The sequence below is a fragment of the Ixodes scapularis genome, unplaced genomic scaffold (genome assembly GCF_016920785.2).
Source record: "Ixodes scapularis isolate PalLabHiFi unplaced genomic scaffold, ASM1692078v2 PGA_scaffold13__105_contigs__length_92229423, whole genome shotgun sequence".
Lineage (NCBI taxonomy): Eukaryota > Metazoa > Arthropoda > Arachnida > Ixodida > Ixodidae > Ixodes > Ixodes scapularis.
In genome coordinates, this window is record NW_024609839.1 from 28,555,440 (window position 1) to 28,569,304 (window position 13,865).

Sequence of the window (13,865 nt, forward strand, 5' to 3'; positions counted from 1 at the left end):
CAAACTAACACCGTCAAAGTTGACAACCTGACAGCGCTCATATGCCCATGGTGTGGCCAATCGTGGAAAGCTGACCACAGCGTCGCTTTTGGCCGCGCACATCGCTAATAGCAACAAGCAGATTGAGAGCGGCAGGGACGAGCTCCAGCGTGAGCTTCCTATCTCCGATGGCGCTGGGGCATCTCGCGCGTGCACGCGCGTGCTCAAGCAGCCAAAGCACAGCGGAAGGTAGCGAGGGCGCGCTGGAGGCATTCAAAAGAGGCACCCTGCCCACCTTTTCACTGACGGAAGAAAACATTCTGAAGAAATACAACGTCATATTTCAAGTCCTTCACGCTTGAGCCCGATTCTAATGATACCACCCCCTTAGAAGGGCGGAGCATGACTAATTTGAATGCCATGTCTCCAATTTCGCTCTCAGGCTTCCTGGCCGTTGCGGCCCTGTTTTTTTCCGCCGCTTGTTAGGGAGCAGGGCAACGCCTTTCTGAAGAAGCTGGGAAGCGATATTTCTTTATATCTTCTTTTCATTTTGCAGTTTTAACAAATATCAAAGGGAAGGTACCTGCCACCTTCTATCTAATCGACTAGCTTTGGCTCCACTTTTAGTTCTTGCCTGCTCGGTTGAGAGAAAGAATAAGTTCCATCCTACATCACACCCCTCTAGAAAAGCTTGACTTACGCGAGCGCGAGAAGCTTATATTCAAAGCGTAAATATCGTTTGGGAGTGGTCAATAGTTGCATATTCTCTCTTCATCAAACTTTTTTTTTCGTTATGCTGGTGTAGAATTATTGTCTATCTCACCTTAGATACCAGGAATAAGAACGCCAGATTTAAGTATGACATAATTTGTTATCCTTTCCTCTCCAAGTTAGTACCGAAGCTATTTTAATTGTATATTCAGCAGGTGTACATTATTCAGACCTATAAATACATAGTTTTTGTTCTGGTGTTAATACATCGTTTTTGTGTAGCATGGGAATAATGAAAGCGAGCCTTTCTTGACTTCTGCATTTTCAGCCAAAACTAATACACCAGGAAATGTCTGAATTGATTTCATCTGGTGAGCATGGATCATATGAAAATAAACACAGTGATTTGCAGCATAGGCAGCGTAGCTTTACTTGAAGAAGTTTGATTTTTCTGACATGTCATATAGGTCGCACATTCTTCTTAGCCTCCTTTTTTTCTCTCTTCATCAGTGTTTTTTTTTTTTCCTTGGGATCAAACGAACCCATTTCTCAAAAAGAGAGTTGTTGCTCGACGTCCGAAACAAAATCGTTCCTTTTTGCATGCTTTGTAACCCCCGTTGCACTTAAACACAAAAAAGCACCACTCCGTCTTTTTCTTCACCGTATTTGACATGATTGCGAGTCCCTTGTGTCTACCCACAGCTAGTAGTCACACAATATTGTATTTCTTTCCGCACAACGCAAAACAACAAGTAATATTCACACCAGCACACCCCAAGCCAGCCTCGCTAAACTCTGCCTGACCGTCCCCCTGGCTCCGCTGTGACTGACAGCTGCACCTCAGGCCCCTGCGACAGAATTTGGCCACTCTACACCCAGCTCCTATAGAGATGCCGATGCGGTCGGCACACCTCCCAATTCTAGTGTACCCTAAAGTCACTGGATCCCGGCAAAGTAACGTCAAGCTCCACGTGTGGTCGCCGTCTTGGTCCGTGAAATGAGCAATTTCTCCTTGACCCTTCCGTTCTTGGTGAGCCTAGTATACCCTAGCCGTGGTGCAGCCACAGCCCCGCGCTTGTGGTTTTAACAACTCTGGCTCGCTCACTGCAGGTGTCCAGCCATCTGAAACCCTAACATATGGGCCGGTTTGTTCATCTCGCGGGCGCGGTTGCGGCCAAGAGGGATTTTATGTCACGTGACCAGCTGCATGGAGACGTGGAAATACCTAGCGTCCACGCCTAATGGGAGAGAAATCCGTGTCGCTTCGATTACAAGAGTTTAAGTTTGCTAGCAGAAACTGACCAGAGGCGTTCAACTAGAGTCCAATTAACTGCCCCTTTATACTTTAGGAGCGGCAGGTAAAGTTATGTCCAGGACAAGCAAATATCAGCCAAAATTAAGGAAAAATCACGCGAGACAAACGCGGTGGCAGTATATTTATATGGTTGAAAAAACCCCGAGACTGCGGGTAAACGACACAACACTAAAAGTCTCTAACACAGCTGAAATTTTTATTCTCCAAACCTGGTTATATAGGCACTTCGATACAAAAGAAAAAACGGGAGAGGGTGAGAACCCCAAAGAATGCCACTTTCCACCAACGTAACCTCTGACTAAACAACAAGGACAACAGACTCTGCGTCACGCACTTCACTTATCTTTGACCCCTCCCTTCCCGACCGCCAAACGGACTGGTAACCCCAAGTCCAGTAACACATTTACAAAAAAGAAAAAAAGAAAAAGAAAAGAACGACCCATCGTCCCTTCTACCCGAAAACCGACAGACATAAACCTTGAAGGTCAGAACTTTTCACAGCCTAAGAAAACGCCGCAGTTCATTGTCCAACCGAAACGACGGCTTATTAACTGCATTCCCGTGACCTAATATCGTTAATGACTCTTTTATCAACCGCTTATGATCATCTTTTTCCCGCAACTCTACTGAAGTTAGATGCCACAACGGTACACAGTTTCTACATTCGATAACATGTTTTGACACTTCGGAGTACGGGTCTTTTTTCAATATACAACGTTTGTGTTCCATCATGCGCTCATTTATACAACGTTTAGTCTGCCCAATATAACAGAGGCCACAATCAAAGGGTATCTTGTAAACGACACCCGACGAACATTCTACATCCTTTTCTCTGTGTTTTATCGTGCAACCTGAAACAGTTGAGGCAAAAGGGGTCAAACGGCTCAATCTATAATCTATAGAAAAGGCAGTGCCAATATTAAACCTGCTGGCTAACGCTTTGATGTTGGGCGAACTTTTATGAAAATATGGAAGGACTACTCGCTTTGAAGGTCTAGGATTTTTCCGAATTGACTTCTTTGGACATATCATATACATCAACTGCCTTAAAATATGTTCCTGTGGATATCCAGCAACCTCGAAACGTTCTGTCAGTCGACGAATAGAAGAGCCAATAAAATGTGAGCATGACTTCTGTACTGTTGAATTGACAAGATTCCGAATTATTCCCAGTTTGACATGTTTAGAATGGCAGCTATTGAAAGGAAGAAGAGGTTTAGGTGAAAGGAAGAAGAGGTTTTTTTTTTCTTTTGTATCGAAGTGCCTATATAACCAGGTTTGGAGAATAAAAATTTCAGCTGTGTTAGAGACTTTTAGTGTTGTGTCGTTTACCCGCAGTCTCGGGGTTTTTTCAACCATGTGCAATGTACACCAGCTCGTTTGCGCCCTTACTTTTTGTTCATTAATACTACAAGATGCAAACTTCGCCCCCCATTCGATTATTTCTTTGGATTCTGCCCACTTTCCACAAGTGTTTTCCCACTCCTTGTGGGTTCTCTGCAAACTCGGACAACGGATGGCCCAGATGGAAGCGGAGGTGTCGTACATTGGAATGTGCCTCCGACACAAGTACGTCGACCCAACACGATTCGGTCATCTGGCATCCATGCAAGTCGGATGGCATCGAAAGAAGAGGATCCTCAACGACTACCGCCACGGCACAAGAGATCAACTTCGAACTGTGAGTCTTCTATGTGACCGGCTATGGACTGCCCTTCTAGATGGGAACTTTCGCACTTCTTCCATGTTCACTCAGTGGCTTGCGCTAAAGAAGATGGACTATGACGTAGCTTTTAGAACTTTAAGACTTAGGATATATTCCCGGAGGAGGTCGAATCCGGTTTTGTCTTCCGCATTGTCTGTGCTAAAGATGTTCGTCAACCCATGTGATGTTGAACTATCAAAACCGACGGAACGCATTCTTGCTAACGGCCCTAAGTTTTGTGTAAATATAAAACCGTCCAGGATGGATATTGTATCTGCGATGCGATTCATGAATCCCGGAGAAAAGCTCACCGGAGAAAAGCTCACCGGAGAAAAGCTCACCGGAGATAAGCTCACCGGAGAAAAGCTCACCGCAAAACCGGCGGATGCGGAGAAAAGCTCACCGGCCATTGAGCGTATGCGGAAAAAATTTTATCACCGATATTTTTTCTTCTTTTTACATGGAGGCTGTTGGATCGAGCGTAACATATATCAATTTATTATCATTAAAATTCGTCAGCTTTGTGAAAAATAAAATGTCCTCTTTTGTAATATTTGTTAAGCTTATTGGGTATATTGCTCCCAAATTAATAATTGCGGGAGAGTATTTTTTGTGGCTTACTCTCTATGCAACGAAAGCCTAACTAAAATATTTATGAACTTGAAGAACAAGAAAAAATTAAAAAAAAGTAAAAAAAAAAAAAAAACGTAATGATCGATGATTGCCTGAAACCTAAAAATCAAAGGTCTAAATGCCGAAAATCTAAAAGTGCACGCGCAACAACGCGGTGCCTGAAATTCTCTTTGAAGCTTTTGTTAACATTTGAAAACAGGATAAAACAGTCGATAGGATATCGAGGGTCAATAGGATATCGAGGCTTCTTTTTTTCCACGGACATGCACGCTTTCAAGCCGTTCGTGTTTTTACGGACATGCACGCTTTCTAGCCGTTCGTGCTGCATGGTGTTTCCACACGTTCCCTTTGTGTGTGATAGCGCCTTCTACGGTGAGCCACCCGTGACCCTCAGAGCTGCACACTGTCACCGTTGTTACTCGTGAGCTATATAAGAGCTAGTCTTTTGTAAGGTATAGGTAGCAAATTGGGCGAGTCGGTAAACGTTATACATGATGAAAACCGCTCAAACGACGACGACGGGGTGAAGACAACAAACGCGACACGACGAAGCTGTTCTCACAACTAAAGTTTTCTTAGTGAAATTAACTGAAAGAAAACAGCGTAGCCGACACTGATGACATCAACAAACATCTACTTATCTATTAGGTGCTACACAACATTTGGACCTCAAGCGATTCACACACCGCTATTCATATTAGCTCGCAGAAAAACAAACCCTTTATCTGACAGAGCTACCGACGGCGCACCCTCAACTGTCAATAAATTGTTGCCTTTTTTACCGGTGTACGATGTTCTGATTTTATACTTGCGGCTTCAATAATTTACAGAATGGGTGATTACTAATTTCTGAGGAAATAGTAAATATGCCCAATGAACCTCAAGACGCAGAATCAAGCTAAGCTAAAAAAATATCGGTGAGCTTTTCTCCGCATCTGCCGGTTTTACGGTGAGCTTTTCTCCGGTGAGCTTATCTCCGGTGAGCTTTTCTCCGGTGAGCTTTTCTCCGGTGAGCTTTTCTCCGCCGCCCGCGATTCATACTGTGTCAAGTGCCGTCTCTGACCCGGCGGTAAAAACGGCATTGATAACGTCTTCTTTAAAAAAGATGTCGGATTTGGTTGACGATTCGTACAAAAGCGACCGTAGGGACTTCAGCAAGATCGTATCGGTCAAGAGGGAGTTAGATGAGAAAGATGTAGTACTCTTAGAAACCGATAAGTCATGTTTGTTTTCAGTGTTACCAGTGTTGGAGTTTCGAAGGAAATCAGACGAAGCCATGGCGGGGTTGTTTCGACCTTTTGACGGTTGTTTGAAAAAGTCCAAAAGAGAAATTGTGAGGGTTTGTAAGGACGCCGATCTAGCAGCTTTGACCACCAGAATTAATAATGTTTCTAAGACACGTTCGGCATAAAATTTTTCCTTAAAGATCATAAGGTAGATCTTCCTCTAAGAGTAGTCATAAACGAGAATGGCACATGGCAGAAAATAGCGTCCTCATTTCTTCAGAAGACTCTCACGATCTTGGATACTAGATCCCCGTTGTCACTGCGGTGTTCTGATGATTTAGTAGCTGAATTGCAACCTTTCCACGGAAAGAGGTGCACGATCTTTTCACTTGACATAAAAGATCTGTACTATTCTTTAGAACCTAAGACGTTATTGGCTAGGGTCAGCAGATTTTTGGAAGAACATTTGGTCAGTTTCCAGTCGCAATCGGGGGTATCTGTTCAGGATGTTCTCAAGATTTTAGAAGTGTATCTAGCTTCTACGGTTGTGCAACATAATGGTCAAAGCTACATTCAGCAACAGGGTGTGTGTATTGGTTCGGCGGTAGCCCCAACTCTCTCGAATATTTATCTAAGAGACCTAGATCTGCGTCTTCTAGAGTCTTTTAGACATAGATCCCCTAAGGAAATTCTGGTGAGGAGGTACGTAGACGATATCTTGGTTTGTTCGACAGATGACTCCTTGGCGGATTCTTTGGAGAAAGTAGTGTTCGAAGCAGCCCCCGAATTAAAGTTTTCGCTAGAGAGACCGAATGACGACCGTTTACAGTATCTCGATATTCAACTTAGGAATAGTTCAGGCCTTTGTTGGGAGCACGGAAAGTTCGCAGCAAAACCTCTTCTTCCTTTCAATAGCTGCCATTCTTAACATGTCAAACTGGGAATAATTCGGAATCTCGTCAATTCAACAGTACAGAAGTCATGCTCACATTTTATTGGCTCTTCTATTCGTCGACTGACAGAACGTTTCGAGGTTGCCGGATATCCACAGGAACATATTTTAAGGCAGTTGATGTATATGATATGTCCAAAGAAGTCAATTCGGAAAAATCCTAGACCTTCAAAGCGAGTAGTCCTTCCATATTTTCATAAAATTTCGCACAACATCAAAGCGTTAGCCAGCAGGTTTAATATTGGCACTGCCTTTTCTATAGATTATAGATTGAGCCGTTTGACCCCTTTTGCCTCAACTGTTTCAGGTTGCACGATAAAACACAGCGAAAAGGATGTAGAATGTTCGTCGGGTGTCGTTTACAAGATACCCTTTGATTGTGGCCTCTGTTATATTGGGCAGACTAAACGTTGTATAAATGAGCGCATGATGGAACACAAACGTTGTATAATGAAAAAAGACCCGTACTCCGAAGTGTCAAAACATGTTATCGAATGTAGAAACTGTGTACCGTTGTGGCATCTAACTTCAGTAGAGTTGCGGGAAAAAGATGATCATAAGCGGTTGATAAAAGAGTCATTAACGATATTAGGTCACGGGAATGCAGTTAATAAGCCGTCGTTTCGGTTCGACAATGAACTGCGGCGTTTTCTTAGGCTGTGAAAAGTTCTGACCTTCAAGGTTTATGTCTGTCGGTTTTCGGGTAGAAGGGACGATGGGTCGTTCTTTTCTTTTTCTTTTTTTCTTTTTTGTAAATGTGTTACTGGGCTTGGGGTTACCAGTGCGTTTGGCGGTCGGGAAGGGAGGGGTCAAAGATAAGAGAAGTGCGTGACGCAGAGTCTGTTGTCCTTGTTGTTTAGTCAAAGGTTACGTTGGTGGAAAGTGGCATTCTTTGGGGTTCTCACCCTCTCCCCCCTTTTCTTTTGTATCGAAGTGCCTATATAACCAGGTTTGGAGAATAAAAATTTCGGCTGTGTTAGAGACTTTTTAGTGTTGTGTCGTTTACCCGCAGTCTCGGGGTTTTTTCAACCATGTGCAATGTACACCAGCTCGGTTGCGCCCTTACTTTTTGTTCAGATTTATATGTCTGTGCCAGCGACCCGATTTAAGCCGTCTGCTTTAGTACAGGGATTCCACTTCCGGCAGCCGAGCGCGACGGTCGTGTAATCATGAGGCCTGTCGGAGCGGCGATAACGGCCACGCCTGGCCGCGGTATCTCTGTCCCTGAATCTGCCGAAGACTACAAGATTGTCTACCACCTCCATAGAGTAACACAGTAAACCAAAAGAGTGGCCACTCAAGCCGATTCGCGGCCCAGGAGCTAGGGACTACGACGACCGTTCAATGGCACTGCAGTCACGCACTTAATTTAGACATTTATCATATTTTCACCCTTCATAAATAACTCGGCTCTATAACCTAACATTTCAAAATTGATAGCAGCTCTAAATTCTTTTAAAAACAATTTGAACAGCTGTGGCTTTGGCTGCGACTCAGTAGATGGCCAGGATGGCTTTGGGGCATTCGACTTGGCGGACGGTGCAAGGTCAATTCATATAGGTCGCGAAAGTGGAGCAAAAAAGCGGCCCAAAACCAATCGTTAGCGTCATCACCCCGGAGGCCGCGCTACCGCAGCGCGACTATGTTTTGCGCGGCCAAGCACTAAGCTGATAAAATATTAAAGACACACTTTCAGTGTCTTATATAGTTGACTTTAAATCAAAGTATTATTCATTAATAATAACTTAGTTTAAACATGTTTAGAGTGGTTAATTTTTCAGGTTATGTTCAATACGTATTGTGTTGTGCATACTTGTTGCGACATCTACAACGTCGCTATTCTTCGCCGTCGGCAGAAGTTCGCAGTCCTGATACGCCTTGCGTTTGCATTGTTCGCGTTCGCCAGTGTGCCTACATTTCTGTAACTCCCGTCGAACTTTCACTTTTTGCAATAGTTTAAAACGACTTCGTGGTCTTAAGTTTTCCCACGAACGGTCTGTACTAGTTGAATCCTATTGCGCCGTTCTGTTGCTTTTGTCGTCGAGCGCCGGACGGGCGCGTTCAAGGCTCTGTCGTCGGGACGATGCGCCCGCCCCATGTAAAGAGGCGCTGCGCGGTAGCGCGATGCCCAAGTGATGACTGCACCGCTGGCATCACGATCCATCGTTTTCCTGTAGACGCTGCAAGGTGAAGCTTGTAGCAACATAGTCCGCTGCAACTATGTGTGATGTCCTGATGTCCGTTGTCCGGCGATGTCTGGTAAGCTCTTGACCTCTTCTATGGGCCCTCATGCATGCTCATTTAGTAATAAGCACCCGTTGATCGAGCTTTTTTTGGGCCCAGTCTCCGTTCCAAGCTACGCGAGACGAAACTAATCTTAGATATTAGTGGCGGCTTTGCTTGACCTCTGCTGAACGGCTGCGTGACCACAAAAACCTAATAAGAAACAATGACTGAACATTTCAGTTTTAACGAACTTTTATAATATGGTGTGAATAGCACTAAAACGTCCTTTCTGCTTGAAACGAGTTTGGTGTCGTCCCTCTAACATGCTGGCGACTATCAGGTCTACTTGCTGTGGATGTCGTGCTCGGGAATCTAGTAATGAATTCGTATGCGTTGTGAACCTATCTAACCTCACGGGCACAGAGGTGTGCTCCGCGCTCATGGCGTTCGCTGGACCCAGACGGGAGACAAAGTACAATGATGTGACTAGTTTATCGCTAACATTATTGTGTAATCTTTTCTTTCTTAAATGTCCACTTTAGCCAAGGGTATGTAAAGTAATACCCTGCTTCACATTCAGGCGGAGGGTCTGGGTTGAGTTCTGCCGGAACACAAGCCTACAGAACAAGACACCACAGCAGCTACGGGAACGGGCGGTATGCTCCAGGCACTTCAAACCCTCTGCATTTCTTTACCGAGGAAGGCTGCGTCGTGATGCAATACCAGCATATTTGACCACTGAGGGTGAGCACGAAATATTGTTTTCATTATTACTGAGAATAATAATGACTTTATTTTACCATACAAGTATGGTGGGAGCTGAGGAAAAAAGCTGTGCAAGCAGCTTGACTGGTCCTCAGCCCCCCACAGGTACACAGCATTGGGGAAGTCATACACAAGAATTTATATAATACAAAATACTTAACAACAAAAAATTTACGAAACAAGAACAAAAGCAAAAATCTTCTAGCTAATCAACAGCAGTTAGGATTGTTTAATTAGAAAGAAAATAGTCCTTAAGCGCACACATATTGGAAGATTCGACATCAAAATTAGAGCCCATAAGAGTGTTCAGTAATGTTGGCAAGGTTATTTTAATCATTTGGAGGCCATAATCTGTTCGTGACGTTTCTACTGCACAAACATCGGAGTGACGGGTGGAATATGTTGCAGCTTTTTTTCGAAGTGATGAATGACAATAAAAAAACTGTTTAACTTGCGACATTCCTGTTTATACTTTATGCTAAGTCTGAAAGCATAGTGATCAAATATCTTCACTACACTCAGCTCTCTGAAAAGTTGGTCTTTTGACCAACTTTGAAAAGATGAGCTTATTCAGAAAGCATTTTACATGCAGATACAGGGAACTTTTTTAGTGTACATAACGTGTGTGCTTAACTTTGCATAGATGCCGGAGATGCCGTCCAGAGCAGCAGCCCTGGCCAATCGACTAGCGAGGGCGAGCCCACACTGGCCAGCAGCAGTAGCACCGATGGGCCCACATCATCACGGTGTCACACGCACCACACTACAGAAGAAGGTAAAAGCAATTGCATATTGGCGGAGAAGTGTTGCAGGCCTTGTTTCTTATATATTTCGGACTGTCGTGTAGTAGCTATCTTTGGGAAACATGTAAAACATGTATGACCATGTTTTTAATCTATAGTCCGCTGCAACCTGAGAACGAAGGGCGAGGGTAAGACGGGCCGGGGAGGAGGAAGCAGGCGGAACGCTAAAGAGAGAAGGAGGTTTTGCTCTCTCTTCTTCAGTGTTCCGTCTGCTTCTTCCTCCCCGGACCGACCTACCCTCGCCCTTCGTTCTTAGGTTGCAACGGGCTATAGCTTGTCACATGCCGCAGGAATTTCCTGAAACAATACAATGACTGATGTTTTTGACAGATTTTTTAATTGCCTCGTCATTGCTTTGCAGATGTGAGGAGCAGTCTCACGGGTCTGACCTCTGGCACGAAGACTAGCCCTCCAACCAGAGTTCATGGTAAGTTTTCATAGTGTGCGTTGTTTAGGACAGTCTTTGAAGATTACTTTGTTGCGTAGTACTTGACCAGTCATAGCTGGTTCAGCTTTTTGCAACCACTCTGTCACTTTGTTTCCTTTGTTTTGTTTCTTGTAGTGGATCACACATACGCGATGCAAGGCGCGATGGATGAACATGGCCCGCCGTCTGGAGGAAACGATGTGTGGGCACCTGAACCTTCCCCTACCGATTATGATGCGTCGGTGTGTTCGACTTCTGCGGTTCCTCACCAACGTAGGTGTCCGTCATGATGCACAAAGTTTACTTGTACTTCCACATTTTCTACAGTGGAAGCACAATGTTTATTTCATGATTTCTCGAAATGTTTCATAATTGCTTTTGCTTTCCCCTACAGGATCCTGTGCCACCCGCACCGAGGGCAAGGGGAAGATGGACGTGTTGAAGGCCAGACTTCGACAGCTTCGGAAACATAACAAGAGACTCCAGCAACGACTGCAGCGACGGCGTCATATGCTGACTGTCACTGAGCTAGTTGAAAGTGTACGTAGCCTTGTCTCTTCAGCCGCTGCTGCCCTTGTGGAAGCTCAGCTGAAGATGACCATTGCGAGCAGGTTCGGTAGGCGGTGGTGCATCCAGAACAAAGCCTTTGCCTTGGGCTTGTACTTTCACAGCCCTAAGGGTTACCGGTACTGTAGGCAATTGTTGAGGCTCCCATCCGTTAGGTCGCTACAGCTTTGGCTTCAGCGTGTTCCCTTGAGGGTTGGTTTTTACCCAGACGTTTTCGAACTAGTCAAAAGTCGTGCAGCTTCTTTTTCACCAGAAGGCAAGCCATGCATTATTGCCTTTGACGAGATGCACGTCACGAAAGAGCTCTCGTACAACCCCTCTGTGGACAGGTTTGAAAGGCTCGAAGAAAGTAACACTAGAAGAGGCCATAACCTTGCAAACAAGGCTCTTGTGTTTATGGCTAAAGGCATTCGCACGCCATGGAAGCAACCACTTGGCTATTTTTTTGCTCATGGGGGAACACCTGCCAACATTTTGCGTGACCTTCTTTTCCAGTGCCACAATTTGCTTGTGAAAGCCGGCCTGGAGCCAGTAGCTGTCATGAGACCAAGGTAATCAAAATATTGCTCTTTTTAATGGCCTTGTTACCCCTGAGAAGCCCTACGTAACTGTGAATGAGAAGCCAGTTTTTTTTTTTTTCTATTTGATGTTCCATATCTGCTGAAGTGCTTACGAAATATGTTCTTCAAGTACAATTTTCAAGTTGGGGACCACGCGTTGAGAAGCTCTTTCCTCAGGGAAGCTTACGAAAAAGACAAACAGCTTGAAATCCGATCCATGCCAAGGCTCAGTGAGAAGCATTTTAATTTGACTTTTGCCTCCAAAATGTCAGTAAAACTAGCAGCGCAAATATTCAGTAATCACTGTGCTGCTGCAATGTTTGCCATGGTAACTTTCCAGCAACTGCCAGTTGAAGCTATCCACACGGCCCGGTTTATTGAAAAAATGGATCGTCTTTTTGGTAGCTTGAACAGCTCACAGAAACGCGGGAAGAGTGCATATGTGTCTGCAATGGACGAAGGCTCTGTTCACAAGGAGTTTCTGAAAGAATGCCTTCAAATGTTCGAAAGCCTTACCGTTCTTGGGTGCCCACGGCAGCCTGCTTGCATTCGCGGTTTCTCCTTGACCATTCGGTCTATTATGCTGATTTGTGAGCACCTGACATCTTAGTATGGTTTCAGATACCTCCTGACTCGCCATCTCAACCAAGATGCACTCGAAAACACATTCTCCGTAATAAGGTCAAAGTCTGGTGCGAACGCCAATTCCTCTTGCCGGCAGTTTCAGGCAGCCTTTAGAAATCTCCTAGTTAGCAACTTGTTTAAACTGTCTGACAAGAGCAACTGCGAAGGGGACATGGCAACTCTTTTAGCGGCTCTTCCGGTTGGTTTCTCAGCTCCCTCATCTTCACTTAGTCTAGGAAGCTCACTTCCACAATGTGCAGCTGACCTCACATCCTGTAGTTATCCCACTTTATTATCACTTAACAACATGGCTTACTTTGCTGGATGGCTTGTAACAAGGTTTGTCAAATATCGCACATGTCAAAACGTGACTCAGCAATGTGAATTGCAAATCAAGAATGCCACTTTTTCTGATGACAACCAAGTGTTGTTTTATTTGAGTGTGAAAGTGACGGCTGAAGGAGACTTTGGAAGCCTCTCGATCCCCTCACCTTGCTTTGTTTCTTTCGTTCAAGCTTGTGAGAAGGTTTTTGTGGCGTCAATTGACAGTCTTGTTTTGACAGAAGGCGTTGGGAAGGCGTTGTGCATCACTCTTCATGAGAAGGTCGAAAAGCTGCTGACACTCTGCAGTGAGGATGTCTATGGTGATTTATTTGCTTTGTTTACAAGGGTGAGGCTTCATTGGTTCGCCCGTAAAAAAAATACTGAGCTCCTTGATGCAGCTGTGAGACGCAAAACCCAGCAACGAGTCCAGAGGCTGTGCAGATGAGACAACACTTGCGTTCTGCCCACAGGAAGTCCCTTCAGTTTGTCTTACGTGTTGCATTCAACGATCACGCTGGCATACCGGATTGTGCGAGTACATACCTCTAACTTATCACACGCTTTGCCGAAACTGTCTACTGCGATGACCAAATGAATCTATCATACTTTAAATAAAGTGTGAAAGTTTGTTTGGCATGCTCAGACAGTGCAATCAACGTATAGGTTCAGCTAGATGAACTTGAATTTTCAATGAATCAATATCAAAATTTCGGTGTCACAGCATGAAAAACTAGTTTTTTCGTTCTAAGTAAAATATGTTAGATTCATTCGACCCTCGCTATATAGTGCTAGATGACGTTGGTCACTGAATGATGGGGCAGTGTGTCTACCAAATCACTTATTCCAAATTTCCCAATTTTCCCAAGGTTTCCCTCTTTATTTCGATAAAATGTTGACCGTTACTTCGGTTCAGGGAGTGCCTAGTGGCCTGCGCTGCCTAGTGACGTGTCGGGCAACGTTATTCAGTGCAGCGGCACCACCGTGAAATCCTTGTGCAATCATCGGGCTTCGTTGCGCGCTGCCGTTCCACTTTCGCTTATCATTTTTA

General features: G+C 44.6%; 1 pseudogene; it reads left to right on the forward strand.

Annotated features, from left to right (window-relative positions):
- Window positions 1-12,159: 12,159 nt before the first annotated feature.
- Window positions 12,160-13,262, forward strand: LOC115311975 (annotated as a pseudogene).
- The last annotated feature ends 603 nt before the right edge of the window (window positions 13,263-13,865 follow it).